Genomic DNA, 15576 nt, shown 5'->3' with positions numbered 1-15576 from the left:
GCTGGTTATTTATCAGATCCCCACAATGGTAGATCACAAATAGGCTTTGTATTCTTGCAAGGTGGAACAACAATATCTTGGAAGTCTTCAAAGCAGACTTTGGTGTCTAGGTCCACCAATCATTCTAAAATAATTGCTTTATATGAAGCATCACGTGAATGCATATGGCTTTGCAGAATGATAAACCACATAATACAATCATGTGGTATTGGTGCACTTGAGACACCGACAATTATCTTTGAGGATAATTCAACATGTGTTACAAAAATGGAATTAGGTTATATTAAGAGTAATATGACTAAGCACATCATTCCCAAGTTGTTCTATGTGACACCCCAAGTGTCAGCTTAAAGTTAAGCAGTGGATTTAGTCTAATATAAACAAGTCAGAGAATGATTATGAGCTTTAGTTTAACAGTTTGCAAGTGGTGACAGAGGTGGAGTCAAACTTGTCATTTGAGACCTATTTCAAAATTCTTTTGAAAGGCAGAAGCAAATATCTTTCGGTTGACTTGTAATCTTTTCAAAATGTGCATGAACATTGTTAATCATCAAGCTTGTGTCATGTTTATGCATTTCATTTTTCAATTATAGTATATATATGTGTTACATATGTTTTTTTATGTGTGACCATGTGATGTTATCAATAATATTGATTATGGTTCTTTGTGATTTTGTGGTTTGAAATTTTCTTAAGCAATATAAAATATGCCAATATAAACTTGGTAGTACAAACTATGTTTTTCAATATAGAATCAAAGTTGTGTTAAGTTTCCAAGTAAAACATGTTCCAATTTGAACTCAAAGATTGAATTCAATAATTGATTCTCACACTTAGTCATAATGACTAAGTCACTGAAAACAGTTATTAAGTTCCATTTTAGGAGAATTATTAAGTGAATTTTCATGAATAAAAGTGGTACAACTTTTGTTTCATTGACTGGAGTAATGTTTGATCTTTGATAATGTGTAGTTGGTTGTGATGTTTGATTATTGGTTGCTCCCTAATTAATTCCCAAAGTTAGTAAATCAACTATGTTTTCCAAAAAAATACTGAAATGAAATTCAGTTTCTAATTTCAAGTTCCTGTGTTCAAAATTCAAAATCTCTCAAACTAGTGAAATTTTGACATTGGACCTCAAAGAAAAGTTGGAGATCAGAGATAGATGAGCAACTTTTGTTAATGGAGATCGTCAAGTTTATGAATGGATCGAGTGAAAGAGAGGGAAGAAGTGGCTCTGTCAGGTAGCTAAGAGCCGTGCCTGCAGCAGTTTGCTTAGCTGCTCACTGCCATCCGCCGTTCGCCTCATGCCATCTGCCGCCTTTGTGATGTTTCCCGCGCTTGGACACACTCCTACCTGCATGGCCGCCTCGAGCAGGAGCTGGTGAAGTTGGAGTTCGCGTCCTCGTCGTTAAAACGCCAAGCTGTCGGCGTTCTCTATCTCTTTTCTCTATATGCGCCGCTGCCAGGTTGCTCTGCACGTCGTTGAATTTTGCCACCGTCGCACCGCCCCCGCCTAATTCCTCTCGCAACTAGCTCTGCCTTGTCCTTGAGCGCTTCCTGCACCCACTCTCATCACCTCTCGCCATCGGGATCAGCCGTGCGCTGGTTTGCCACCGTTGTGGTCCGCCACAACCCCCTCGCCGTGGCCAGCTTGCTCCGGTTGATCTTCCCCCTTCTTCTCCCTTGCGTTGTGTTCCTTGCGCCTCCTTGGTGCTCATCGGCTCGCCCCCTTCGTTGTTTGTCCATAGGATCCACCGAAGTGCCATCATCGGCAGGCATCCTCTATTGGAGCCGCCTGTTCGCGCGGCTAGGATGCCTCGGGCCACCGCACGACAAGCCACGATCGCCCACAAGTGAGACGGTCCCCCTAATGCTCCAGCGCCACATCTAGCCGCTGGTGACCACCCCATCCAGCTAGAATCAGCCTCCTTCCCGATGCTGCTATGTTCCATTCACGAGCAGGACTTCGCGCTCAAATAGAAACAAATTCAGGGGCCTCTTTGCACAAACCGTGACTTAGGTGAATAGTATTGTTACACTGCGGGTTGATTTTTGAAACAATCAGGGGCCTTAGCGTAAAGAGTCTGTTTTTATATGGTTTTCTCTTTTTCTTTTCCAATAATCTAGCTAAAACTTTGAACATTCATAGTAAATCATAGAAAAATCATAAAATGAAAAATAAAGATGTTCTATAATCCTCATGACTAGATTTATATAGTGGATGTATAATCTTGTATCTGTTAGTGGAAAAATCTTGCTCTAAATTTTTGCCTACGCTTTTTAGGGAGAAGTTCATATCTACTGTTGTATTGCTCCAATTGACGTGAAATTTTTATGGTTGCCTTCTCATGTTATGCTTAATGTTTACTAACAATGTCAGCATTATTAGAGTATGCATGAGTGAGTTTTTTTATTTACCTAAGTCAATACTTGTTTTATGTGCAGTTTCTGTTGATGAACTGTTTTCATAGTGAAAATTATCTTTTCTGTGTTTGTGATCTATACAAAAGTTGTAGGTAACTTACTGATCTTGGCTTTCCTAACATTTCATGATTTTAGGCCAACAGATTTGGGAGTTATGAATTTTACAAATTCCCTATCAGGTTTTACTTGTATGCTGGACAGATTTGAAAGGTTGTGCTTTTTAGCTTCGTTAACTGTTTAATCATCTCAAGATGATAATAATAAAGTTGTAGGAAATTTCATAAGATTTTCAGAAAGTCTAGGAACACTTTTGTTAGATTCCTACAACTCCAGTTATGATCAAAACAAGTAGCTACTGTGCTACAGTCCAAAAAATGACTTTTGCTAAGTTTGATTGCTTTAACTTGATGAGTAATGTGTTTGTTAGTGTTAACTCATGCCTTAGTTAAGGTTGTTTTCATCTACCTAAAATAGCTGGTCACTTTGTGGTTTAATGATGATCAACTAATTAAGCTAATAGAGGGTCTTGTATGCAGGTTATTAGAAATAATGTTTGTATCTGTCTTACTAGAACCTTCATCATATTTGTATGTGAATTATATGCATGTGAGTAGTCTAAATTATTCCTATGTTGAATTAGTGTAAGGGTGTAACATCCTCGGTGTTACACTGTAAATCATTTACTAAAGCATGTCATGAGCATCATGTTTATGTGTCAATGCATGTAATAAAGTATGTAGATCAACGAGAATGCGAAACGAAAGTTAATTCAATAGTCATGTTATGTCACTTAAGGTTGAAACCCAATTTTTATTAAGCAAAAATGCTATGAAACATGTATGTGACACTTAAAGAAAGTTGAAAGTACAAACTTTGTAGATGGCAATGAAATACTTGTTGAAAAATATTATTGTTAGATAGTATTTCTAATAGCTTAGAAATGGAACTTGGACTAAAATTCAGCCCAAGACTTAGCAAATTTTCAAAGTTGAAAGCGGTGTGACAATGCTATATTAGTGAATTAATTCTGAAAAATTTAGCTAAAGACTTGTGCTATGTTTTTGCTTGGTGGGTTGCATCCAAGTAAGTACTTGTCAATGGTATAGGGGTTTGTTTAGTTAGTATGTGCTTTGATCATCAATTAATTGCTACAAAAGCTAGAAAATGCTGTTTGTGCGCCGGTTGATAGCATCCACTTGGCAGGCTCATATTTTATTTTCTAGTCTACCTTGGTCCAAGTATGTTGCTTCATTCAGTAGCCCTAGGTACCATCTTCAGCTCGGCTAAGTTGGTTGCGTCATAACCGAGCTAGATGGGTCATGGTTGACGCTTTAAAAAGCGTGCACAGAGCGTTTTGGGCCAGTTAGCCAAGTGTGCGTGGTCAATGCACGCCTGGCACGCTGCACGCTGCTGCTGGCGCCGCTGTCGATGCCACTGTGGCTGCACACACCGCCCTGTTGCGTTGCCCTGCCTCGCTGGCCACTGGTGCCGCTGTCGTCGCGTCACCACTACAGCGCGCACCGCCCTTCACTGGCCCCGCTGTCCCATCGTCACTTCATCGTCACGTCTCCGCACGGCTGCATGGTTTTCCATTGTCGCTACTGGTGCTAGGTCACATTACTACTGCCACTTGCCACTGCATGCACGTGGGGTGCCACAGCCACGCTCGCGCCATCGCCTCGCCTTAATGGCGCTGCGGCCGCGCAGGCTACTCCCACCTACCCTCCCCGCCCGCGCACGTGGTCCGGCCGTGTGTTGCGTAGTTCGGTTAGAGGTGCATACGCATGTTTGGCCAGCCGCTTGCCGCTAAGGCCAACAGAGCAGTGCCCTGTTGTATCTATCTCTCCCTCTTCCTCTGTTCTCGCCGTCGGGTCGCACCCACGAGTGTGCCAGTGGGGTGGTCACCTCATCAATCACTGACGCATGTAGCTTTGCCCTTCCATCTTCTCACCGCCTGACCCTGCAAAGCCTTAATGGCGGCCCGGCCAAGCGCTAATTTTGGCATCTCCCACCGGCGAGCTGTTAAGGCCGCGCCTCGGCCATGACCGAGGGTAGATTTCAATTCCCCGCCCTAAGCCCAATTGCTTGCGCCATTGGACTCGCATGACCCTCCTTCTCACCATGCGCATCTAAGCCTCGACTTTACTGCCACCCTCACAGCGCTAACGCGGCCACGCCACTGCAGTCTGTCACCGGGCTTGCCATGCGCACGTGGCCAGATGCACCCGGTCCGTCCCTAGCCAAGCCACCACCACAGGTAGCTGTGGGGTGAGTTGCTGATGCTCACCCATTGTTTCTATCACCTCTGTAGTGCCGAGGCTCATCGGAACGTGGCTACCGCCGCCGCAGGGTGTCCGCCACTATGGAGGGAGCACCTGGACGCATCCTTGCCCATTCTACCTCTGCCTGGCAACTCACATCAACCCTAGGTGAGCACCGGCCTCTTATTTTGGGCAAGGAAGGTCCCGGGTGGCCAGCGGGCGTGCCAATTCCACCGCCACTGCGCCGGTGCTCGCGGGGGTGACCGAGGGGCCTAGACGATGCAAAGAGGGAAGAGTGAAAGGGCCTTGTTGCAAAGTTTCTCTCTCTAGGAATAGTCGTGTGGAGTGCGGATTGATTTGCCGGTAGCTCAACGGTGTTTTTGCAAGAGTACAAGCACGCGCGGGCTTCCCCGTGGTGGGCCACCTCATGCGTGGGCCTGCTTCGCGTGGGCCGTACCTACGGGCCACACATGTGCGCCGCGCAAATGGGCCACGCGAGAAGTGGTTTCTAATTGTGAAACTAATTTTGTTAGGTTTCTAAAATTGTGCTCTATCTGTTAGTGTATTTAGTTCATATATATATATATTATATTTGTTGATACCAGTAGCTATTAAATCATTTCCGAGTGTTTAGTATTATTTAGAATAGTATTTGTAGGAATTTTTATGGCAAATTAGTAATAGCTTTGACCATGAAATTTTTATAGTAGATTCATTATATTATTATGTGCTCACTATAATTTTTGTAGCCTTAGAATAGGTTGAGAAATATGGTAGCTAAGTACTCCTTGTTGTAGTATATAGGAAATCATTAATAAGAGTAAGAATATATTTTAGTTGCTAAGTAGCATTGTAGGTGAAACCCTACTGGTTTGATGGGAATGATGATTAGCTCGGTATCTTAGTCATTAGAGCTAGCTTAGTGGCTTAGTAGATGTATTCTTATTTTAAGAACTGTTGTTGCCTTAATATTGAGTGTTGCATCGTTATTGCATGCATGTAGAGAACGAGTTGGTGGAGTTCATGACCGCGGGCGAGCAGGAGTATGAGGAGGTGATTGAAGAGTACGAGGAGGAGATCCTTGTGCAGGAGGAGGTCTTGGAGCCACCACAGACTGACTGAGCTGACACCGTGCCTGCCCAAGGCAAGCCCCGGTGCATAACCCTTATTTTGAATAATCATTGGATATATATGTGATGTGCATTTACGTTACAAGCATTTTATGGAAACTACATACATAGATAACCTACCTATGAGTCCTACTAGCTTAGGTCAAGTAGCTACTATGCTTAGGCTATCGGTAGCGTGAGTAACCTGCCGTTACTCACAATAGGTGATTATTATTATCACTCTCATGATAAAATGGTGAAAGGAAATGGAGACCGGGCAGGGATATGGTACGGGTATTGGTGGGTGTAAGAGGTTGTGTCCCACGGCCAACGGGGCATAGCTTGGCTACACTATTTTCCCTGTCCGTGTTGGTTAAGGACCGGCCGTTGCATTGGGTTCTAGTTAAGTCACAGACTTATTATCCTAAGCACATACTTGTTTATGGGAGTAGGGAAGGCTCGTTGCTTTCTTGTCATGGGTTTTGACTCTTTTCGAACCGACTGATTGGAGGCGGGGATGGTGGAGGTCGAAGCACCACACTAAGTCCAAGACTCAGGTGTGGGGGCTTGGAGTCCAAGTTTGGACGGGGACCTGGACCCCTTGATAGGAGAGTGATCGGTTGGTCCTACTTGTGCTTGGGGTACAAGCGAGGCGTGTGTTTTGGGGTACCCAGCTGGACACATTGATTCACGAATTGCCAGGTAATCCGGTATGACTTGTCTATAGTCTAGCACCATAGTAAGAACTGGAAGATGAAAGATGGTGAAATAGATCTGTTTGCTCAACTCTTGATTGAAAGTAGAATATGTGCTTACATAGAATGGTTAGGTAATGAACTAATCATGACTGCTAATAAGAAACATACATAAGGATACACTACTAGTATTGCTTTCCGCAAAAAGGAAACCCAGCAAACCATAAATCTGATCATATCCTTTGGAGTCGGGAAGTTATTCCCACTATTCGGGTATGTCTTGTGAGTACATTGTGTACTCAGGGTTCATTTACCCCTATTACAGGTGCAGCTTGAAGAGTAGCTGTTGTGTGGAGGATTCTTTTGGTGGACACAGACGGATCCTTGTATTCTACCATTAGATGTTTATTGTAATTCTACTGTTTAAATTCCGCACTCTGAACTTGGTACTGTAATAATGTATTTCCAAGAACTCTAGTTGTATGAAATGGAATAAGTATTGTAAACTCGTTCTCATTATTGGATCCTAGAGAAAAATGTGGATTATTCGAGTTCTCCCTTGGGGTGTGCTCGATGGAACCGTCTGATGTAGCCAGCTTTTGGGGTGCTTAGTGTCTGGTGGAAGACGAGCGCCTCCGGAAGCTTGCTATTTTGGGCAGTTTTGCCACAAAGGGAAATGCAACCTATATCATTCTCTTGCTCATATGATGGTCATGCATGCTCTCTATTTGGGTGATCATGTTTTGTGGCCTACTTTGTATTGTGTATCACCTATATGAACCTTGGTTAACTTAATGACTATGTTTAATGTGAGCACAACAGCCCCTATAAATCTGGTAATGCCATCTTAGCTAATCCGTAATAGATGAATGTCTTTTAGTAGTTTAATAAAGGTGACATGTGATTGAATGATTTGGATTAGTAACTCGCAATCTCACTATGGTAAACTTGTGTGATGTATAGTTTAATATAAGTGCTTGTGCCCAACCTATCATGGCCTTGTGTTTGTCATGCTCACCTTCTTGTGATGTAGCGTATATTGCTCTTCTATGTATTCATGTCTTGCATTGTTGCATATCATTTAGGTACGTTAGATGCACGACGAGAAGATGAAGGACGTGATGTTGTAACCAACCAAAAGATGATGTTGGTGAACAAGCCTGGAAGATGGAAGGGCTAACTCGAGCACTTGGGAATGGAGATGCTTTTCAAACAAGCTTCATCTACAAACACTAACATCATGTTAAACCCTAGGCAAGCCTCAGAGTATTACAAGCCTCCTACCTCATTTTTTTAAATTTACATTCGAATTTATCTTTTATATTGTGCATTAGGTTATAAGAGTTGATTGAAACCCGTTGTTGCATTACTTACCTTGTCCACAATATATGTACCTGCAACCTTACTAGTATGTATAGGTCACTCTATGCTTAGCTATGCTTAGACCGATAGAAGTCGGGTGATTCCTGTCGCCTGCGAGACATAGGTGGCTACTCTGACATGGTTGGCTATATTTGCTATCGTGGAAAAGAACCAGGTGATAATGAATAACTAGAGACTGGACAAGATCCGGTGCTATTATGGTTGTTGATGCCGGCTAGGCATGTATTCTTTGATCCCGTCTGTGTCATTTAAGGACCGCTTCGTTGTCGAACCTTGGTTGAGATTGAAGGTACCAAACACATAACAGGGGCCTGAGTTATAGTTGACCGTGAAGCCAATTAGCTCATTTGGGTTGAGTATATTGAACCGTTAGCATTGCTGGGAGGGAAGGCTGAAGGAAGGGGACAGGTCCAAGACCATGTTTGCTATGGGCTTCAAGCTTCGGGAATTCATGTGAGGATACAGGATCATGAGTTTTGCGAAACGATCCAGACTCACTGCCGAATGGAGTGAACGGTAATCCACACGAGCTAATGTGGGCTCGTACGGGTGTGTGTTTGGGATTGCCTAACTGGATGAAATCGATTCGAATCGTCGTCTCTCCCGAATAGTGAGAAACTCATACCTTGCTCTGGCAGTCGTAGTAACTGATGAAACATGATGGTTCTGTTGATCATGATAATTGAATATGGTTACTACTGTGATACTTAGTAATCAAATGATTATTACAGGATAGATGCAAACTTAGCTATAATTGGCTTCACTGAATTTGATGCTAAAATATTGAAAGTAAGAACTTACATAGTAAGCTCTTTTGCAAAAGATTTTGCTATCCAACTAGCTGCACCAAATAAACCATGCATATCCTTGGAGTCTTTATTTTTCTCTTATCGGGTAAGTCTGGCTGAGTACAATTGAGTACTTAGGGTTTTATCCCACCATGTTGCAGGTGAAGTACTATGTTTGCTGAAGGTGGTGACTAAGTGCCGGTGGGCTCGGCTATTCTGTATTGCTTCTCATCTATGCTTTTGTTGGAGGGTGTCATCAGAGCTAGCAATATGATTCAAAATTATGATATGGTAATCATTTTAAAGTTATGTTGTTTTAACCTATTGGATTTGAAACTAAACTTGTATTAATTACTTGTGACCCTATTGTAATATTATTTCTGCTACAAACTCTGTGTATATAATATGTATTTGCTTAATCAAGTACGATCTTGGTTGTGAAGTTTATTTATCGAGGCCTTTGTGGTACTTGATGGACTACCGGGTTTATATAAGTGAGCGTATGCATGTGTCAACATGTTTAATGAGGACAGTCACACAAAATCTTGTATAAATTGGGCGGTTCTGTCACATTCTGCCCCCATGAACTTCAAAAGAATGGAGAAATTGAAATCTTGCAAACTAAGTCATGTGATAATCTAGTAGATTTATTCACAAAATCTTAGAGGTTTGCAAGCATCAGGGGAAGAACCTCTCTAAAATATAACCTGTTTCAACATCACATTATACTCTTTTTCCTTTATATGAGTTTTACTCTTCTGGAGTTTTATCACAAAGTTTTTAATGAGGTAATGTTAACACATAGTGAATGTCATATTATCTATTTTTTCTCACAGAGGGTTTTCAAAGATAATATTTATGGCATATTGATCTTTGATCAAATTGTTTTTAGATTGTCTTTGGGACACCTAAAGGGTCTATTAACATTGGAGTTATATATATCATGGTGTTTCTCCTTATTTTTTTTCCATTGGGTTTTAAGGAGTTTTGCCTGGTATATCGATATACTTTGGTTTTTTCCCACAGGGTTTTTCAAAGCTTCAAGACGATGACTGATGAACAAACAACGATACCTACAAGAAACCAATTGATCAAGGGGGTGTTAAGATTTATTATTAGTGATCAATTTATTGTTAATCACATCATTTAGCAACTACTAATGACAGTTGTGTAGTAGGCATTAGAGAGACACCTTTTGGCCAATCGACACCCTTTGGCCATTAGGCAACTGCCCATTGGGCTTGTATATAAACCCATACTGTTCATCACGATAATACATCGGTCATTTCATTGATCGCTCTCGCTTTCACCGTTTCCACTTAACACTTTCAAAAAAAATTTGAAAAAATTAAGAAGTATAGATGTGCCTGTTCTAAATTGATAGCATTAAATCTCAGGCAAACTATGGTTTAAGTACATTCAAAAAGGGATTCATGACCAGGGAGAAAACATGTTTAGAGATTTTAAAGCCCGGACTCCTAATATACAAGCTCTAGCATCTCAATTCTACTGACCTACCCTAGCTGTCCCAACTGGGGATTGAACTCGGGTGGGCGGCACTCCCACCAAGCGGCATCACCACCGAGCCACCGGTTCATTCGCAAAACACGTTTAAAAGTTGAAAGAAACATATTTCCACTTTTCCATCCTGCCCAACATGAAGCTAGTAGTTGTCAAGTACTTTGAAGCCGTGCGTTCCTGTGTCACATCACCTCGCATCATTCCGACGTGTTGGTGGTGGAGTTTATCTTTATAATAGATATAGATTAATACTTCCTCTGTTATCTTTCATTGGGCGCGAGAGGTGACATCTGGGATACTAAGACAAGTGGCTAACTCCGCTTGCATGCTTTAGCATCCCCTCAGTTTCTCTCTTCATGCATTTTTCACAATTGGCTACATTAATTAAGCATGCACTGGCCGTTTGATTTCCCTTGGAAAGTATGAACACGATTGGATGCGTAAGAGTAAATGTCCACGGCTCCTCTTCGAGTTGTACCGCCTCAGAAGGTACCCCATGCCCAACATATCGTCAAAAATGAAAAATCATGGTACGCCCAATAAAAGATAATGGAAGGAGTAGAAATAAAGGATAAAAGGTCAATAACTGCAGAGCATATCATTAGACTTCCACCATACTTGGTGAAAATATCACTCACTGTATGTTTCAACGTAAACAAGCGAAGAAGCCTACAACAAGCCTAGAACCTGATTGATCCCATATGATGCCTGCATAAAAATAGACATCCATCATATTTTATGTCAACCTAAACACTAGTGCTGTCAGGGGTGGAGGCGGGGAGGGGGGCTCAAGCCCCCCTACCGTCCCTGATCTCCTAGAGCCCCTCGAAGAATTTTTGCTTCTGGGTGTAGAATGGGACAATTGTGTAGATTGTTTGCAATAGTGTGGCGATGAGTAGGATGACGGCAGTCAAGAGGGTACATGTGCACAAAGCTAGCACGGCACCTATTCCACAGCTTTTTGCAGTGTTGGCTCACCTTAAGTTGCACATCCCAAAACCTAAATTGGCTCATTAGTGCTTCAAAACCTATGCCATTAACCATCTTCGCAATTCCTTGTCGCTACTCAGCAAATTTTTTACGAGCCCTTTAGACCTCAGCAGCTCCACATCTCTTTCGGTGTTAATCAGAGTATTCATGAAGAACATGTAGGAGAGACCTCGTACCCGGCGCTTGGATGCAACATCTTCTCGGTCACTTTTTCAGCCTCAAACACTCACAAATACAAAAATGATTTTGCAGGGCGGTGCCCAAACATTAACCGAGGCGGCCATAAAATCCAACCGCCTCGGAAAATGCCTGAGGATTTTCAGAGGCGGGCATTTTCATTTACCGAGGCGGACACATTTAACCGCCTCGCAAAATCGATTTACTGAGGCGGTAAAAAAATAACCTCCTAAAATCGATTTACGAAGGCGTCTGTAGATGGTGGCCGAGCCCACCTGGCCCATCTATGCATGGTAACAGATTCCTACTATATATACGCCCAACCCCCTCCTGGCAGCGGCATGCACGGGCTGGCCACGGCAGCGGCACACCGGCTTCCCTCCGGAGGTGGTGCCCCCCACCAGCATCCACCTCCAAATATGGCATCCTCCACCACCTTCACCTCCAAATCCGGTGACCTCCACCATCTCCACCACCTCCAGCTCTAGATCCGGCGACCTCCACCACATGCACTCCAGATCCAACAACCTCCACCTCCCTCCACCACCACGAGCTCCAGATCCGGTGACTTGCACCACCTCCCAGCGGCGGATCTGCACCCTCTGCCGACGGCATTTCCGTTGGAGGGCGGTCCTGATGAGCGGCGGTGCTCATGCATGGATCCTGCAGCTGTAGATGGGCTTGGTGGGCCTATGGATGGGCTCGGCAGGCTTGTCCATGGATTTCTCCTTTTTTTTATTTTTATTTGATTTACTGAGGTGGACATTTGGACCGCCTCGGGAAAGATGGATTTACCGGGGCCTTTGCTCCGAGGCGGTTGTGATGCCCGCCTTGGTTAATCCATTTTGCCCGCCCCCAAAAAAGATTTTGTAGTAGTGGACATGATTGCATGAATCTTGATTTGCTTGGGATGAAGGTTTTTAGGGGCAAAACTTGTTTCAAATAGGAGTAGTTAGTAAAGTCTTCCTCCATCCTAGAAAGGGTATAATTCTAAGAGTAATGATAATCAAACATCGACAGTGGAATGCGCCCGGTTGTAGATTAATATTATCCACCCTCTCGACTAGGTGATTTCATTCTAGTAGCTTGTTTCCTACTGATACCCTTCTACTTTACATATGTTCAAGTTCTTCCATAAGAAAAATGTTTGTCACCATAGATGTATGACCTACAAAAATATATTTCTCCACTAATTTTGCAATGGCACAATTGCAATTTTGAATTAGGTTGTTTCAAATACTTAGTGCATACAAGTTCTAAATAAAGGAGCCCGGAAAACAAGTTAAACTAGCCCATTAACATACCATTATATTACGCCATCACAAAGTGACGCTAGGATCAATTAGCCCGGCGCAACCTATCAGGGCGCATTCCATTGTAGTATCAAATTATTAATATTTGCTCAAAAAATCAAATTATTAATATCGTTGAATTTCTTGTGAAATATGTTTTGATAGTACATTTATTTGAGTTTTATAGGTTTAATTTGTATTTTTTTTAAATGATCAAAGTTAAAGAAATTTGACTTACTAGTCCAAAACTACAGAACTACTATCATTTGGAAGGGATGGAGTAATATGTTATGTACTCCCCACAAAAAGTGTTATTGTCACTTCCGAGAAGTTAAATATTTTTAAAAGTGACCAAATATATATAAGAAAATATTAAATTTATGGTGCATTTGGTATCATTAGATGAACCATTGAATATTTTTTTTATTAAATCCTTATTTAAAGATACAAATACTGCTAATATTTTTTTATAAATCTAGTCAAACTTAAAAATATATTTGTCCACTATTTTGGAAATTACACTAGTGCAATTTTGAAGTAGGTTGTAGGTGAGCCCTAGCTCACCCCTGTCTTTTCCAATTCTTCTCCAACTAGCCAAATATATTATATATATCGATCATTTGTTAGTCCTGAGATCTCCGGCACGGGTGAGCCGACCGCTCACCATTGTTGCCGACCACACACACTATGGCTGGAGGTAGAAGAAGAGAGGAAGAACAGAGCGCTCACACATACAGCACAAGCACCAGCGTTGGCCGGAGCTCTGCAAAGGAGATGGCAAAACTAAACTCGCTCAACTTTACTAACTTGCAGTGGGAAGCTATATATACAACTCTACCATCTAATCCTAGTACATAAACATGACAGGCTACCATGCTGCTATAGTGACTAGATGTGACAGTAGGGCCGACTTTGGCGCATGTCGCTGTTGTGGCTACAGTGTGGCAGGAGAGCCTTTCGGCGCCTGCCCCTACCGCAGCTACAGTGCAGCAGCAGGGGAGCCCTTTTGGCGCCTGCCCCTACCACGCGTATAGGCGAGGGAGCAACAGATTACTTTACAATTCTTCCCTTAATCTTGTTGCTAAACCTAGAACCTCCATCATGCCGATCATCTTCTTCAGCTCCATGAATCGAAGATAGCCGAGCGGCTTGTTGAGGACGTCCGTGAGTTGTCGACCAGTTTCGACGAACTCAATGACGATCTGCCCTCCATCGACATAGTCCCTGAGGAAGTGGAACTTGACATTGATGTGCTTGCTCCAGTCGTGGAGAATCGGATTCTTTGCGAGGGTGATGGTGGGTTGGTTGTCCACCATCAGTGCTGGTGGATGAGCTTCCACACTGGTCAGCTCGCCCAGCAGTCGGCGTAGCCACACAGCTTGGCACACTGCTGTGGCTGCCACCATGTACTCTACCTTGCACGTGGACAGCGCCACCAGCTTCTGTTTTAGCGACAGCCATGAGATTGGAGCTGACCCAAGGAAGACGAGCATGCTAGAGGTGCTCCGCCGTCCGTCGATGTCCCCCGCCATGTCTGCATCACTGAACACAGTGAGTTGCAACCCACTTCCACCGGTCTTGGGAAAGACGATCACCTGATCCACCGTCCCCTTGACGTAGCGCAACAGCCGCTTCACCATGGCCCAGTGATCATCTCGGGGATCCTCTATGAAGCGGCTGACGTAGCCCATAGCAAACGCAATGTCCGGCCTAGTGTGAACTAGGTAGCGTAGACCGCCAATGATGCTCCGGTAGAGTGCTACATCTACATCTGCCACGGTACTAGCCTTCGTCAGCTTTAGTCGCTCCTCCATCGGAGTCACGCATGGCTTGCACTCAGCCATGCCGCTCCGCTCCAACAGCTTTGAGGAATATGCGCTCTGACTGAGTGTGAGTGCCTCCTTCCCCTATTTCACCTCGATCCCAAGGTAGTTGGAGAGCGTGCCGAGATCGCTCACTTGAAAAACAAGCCACCATCTCATGCTTGAAGCTGTCGATATCCTCCGCACGCGCACCAGTGATGATCAAGTCATCCACATACACGCTAACAATGAGCTCCTCCTTCCCCCATCACTGCATGTAGAGCGTGTGCTTGGTTACACACCACGTGAACCCAAGCTCGCCTAGCATGGCGTCAAGCTTGGCGTTCCATGCTTGTGGGGCCTGCCACAGCCCATAGAGCACCTTGCGCAGTCAGAGTACCCTGTGCTCTGCTCCCATGATGGTGAAACCCAGAGGTTGTTTGACGAAGACTATCTCTGCCAGCTCGCCATTGAGGAAGGCCAATTTACGTCCAGGTGATGGACGCGCTAGTCCTTTGATGCTGCCAAAGCAAACAACAGTCGGATAGACTCCATGCGCGCTACCGATGCAAAGACTTCCTCGAAGTTGATGCCCTTGCGTTGGACAAAGCCTTGGGAGATGAGGTGCGCCTTGTGCTAGACAATGGTGCCACGCTCATCCCGCTTGACCTTGTACACCCACTTCAGGACGATCGAACGGCATCCTGGAGGTGGATCGACGAGCTCCCAAGTCTCGTTTTCTTCGATCGCCTTCATCTCCTCTAGCATTGCCCATCACCAATTTGCATCACGCTCGGCCAGCGCGAACGTGGGTGGTTCCTCTACACTGACGAGAAATAGCTCTGGGTCATTGAGCAGTCAACCCGTCAGGCCTGAGGACCCTATGCCACCGACGATGTCGTCCAGCCTATAGAACCACACCTCCTCACTGTCATGGAAGGCATCCATGAACTCAGTGATGTCGCTTGGAGGTGAGGCAAACTCGATCGACGTCGATGGAGTCCCTTGTTCCATCGGAGTGGTCAGCACATCACCTAGATTGCTTGGCACCCCAGTTGCAGTGCTCAGCACTATTTCTAGACCGCTCGTCACCACTCCTAGAGTGGTTGGCATCACTGCATGAGTGTTCAG

The sequence above is a fragment of the Miscanthus floridulus genome, chromosome 9 (assembly GCF_019320115.1).
Source record: "Miscanthus floridulus cultivar M001 chromosome 9, ASM1932011v1, whole genome shotgun sequence".
Lineage (NCBI taxonomy): Eukaryota > Viridiplantae > Streptophyta > Magnoliopsida > Poales > Poaceae > Miscanthus > Miscanthus floridulus.
The sequence above is the reverse complement of the archived record's forward strand: the minus strand, read 5'-3'. Positions refer to the sequence as shown.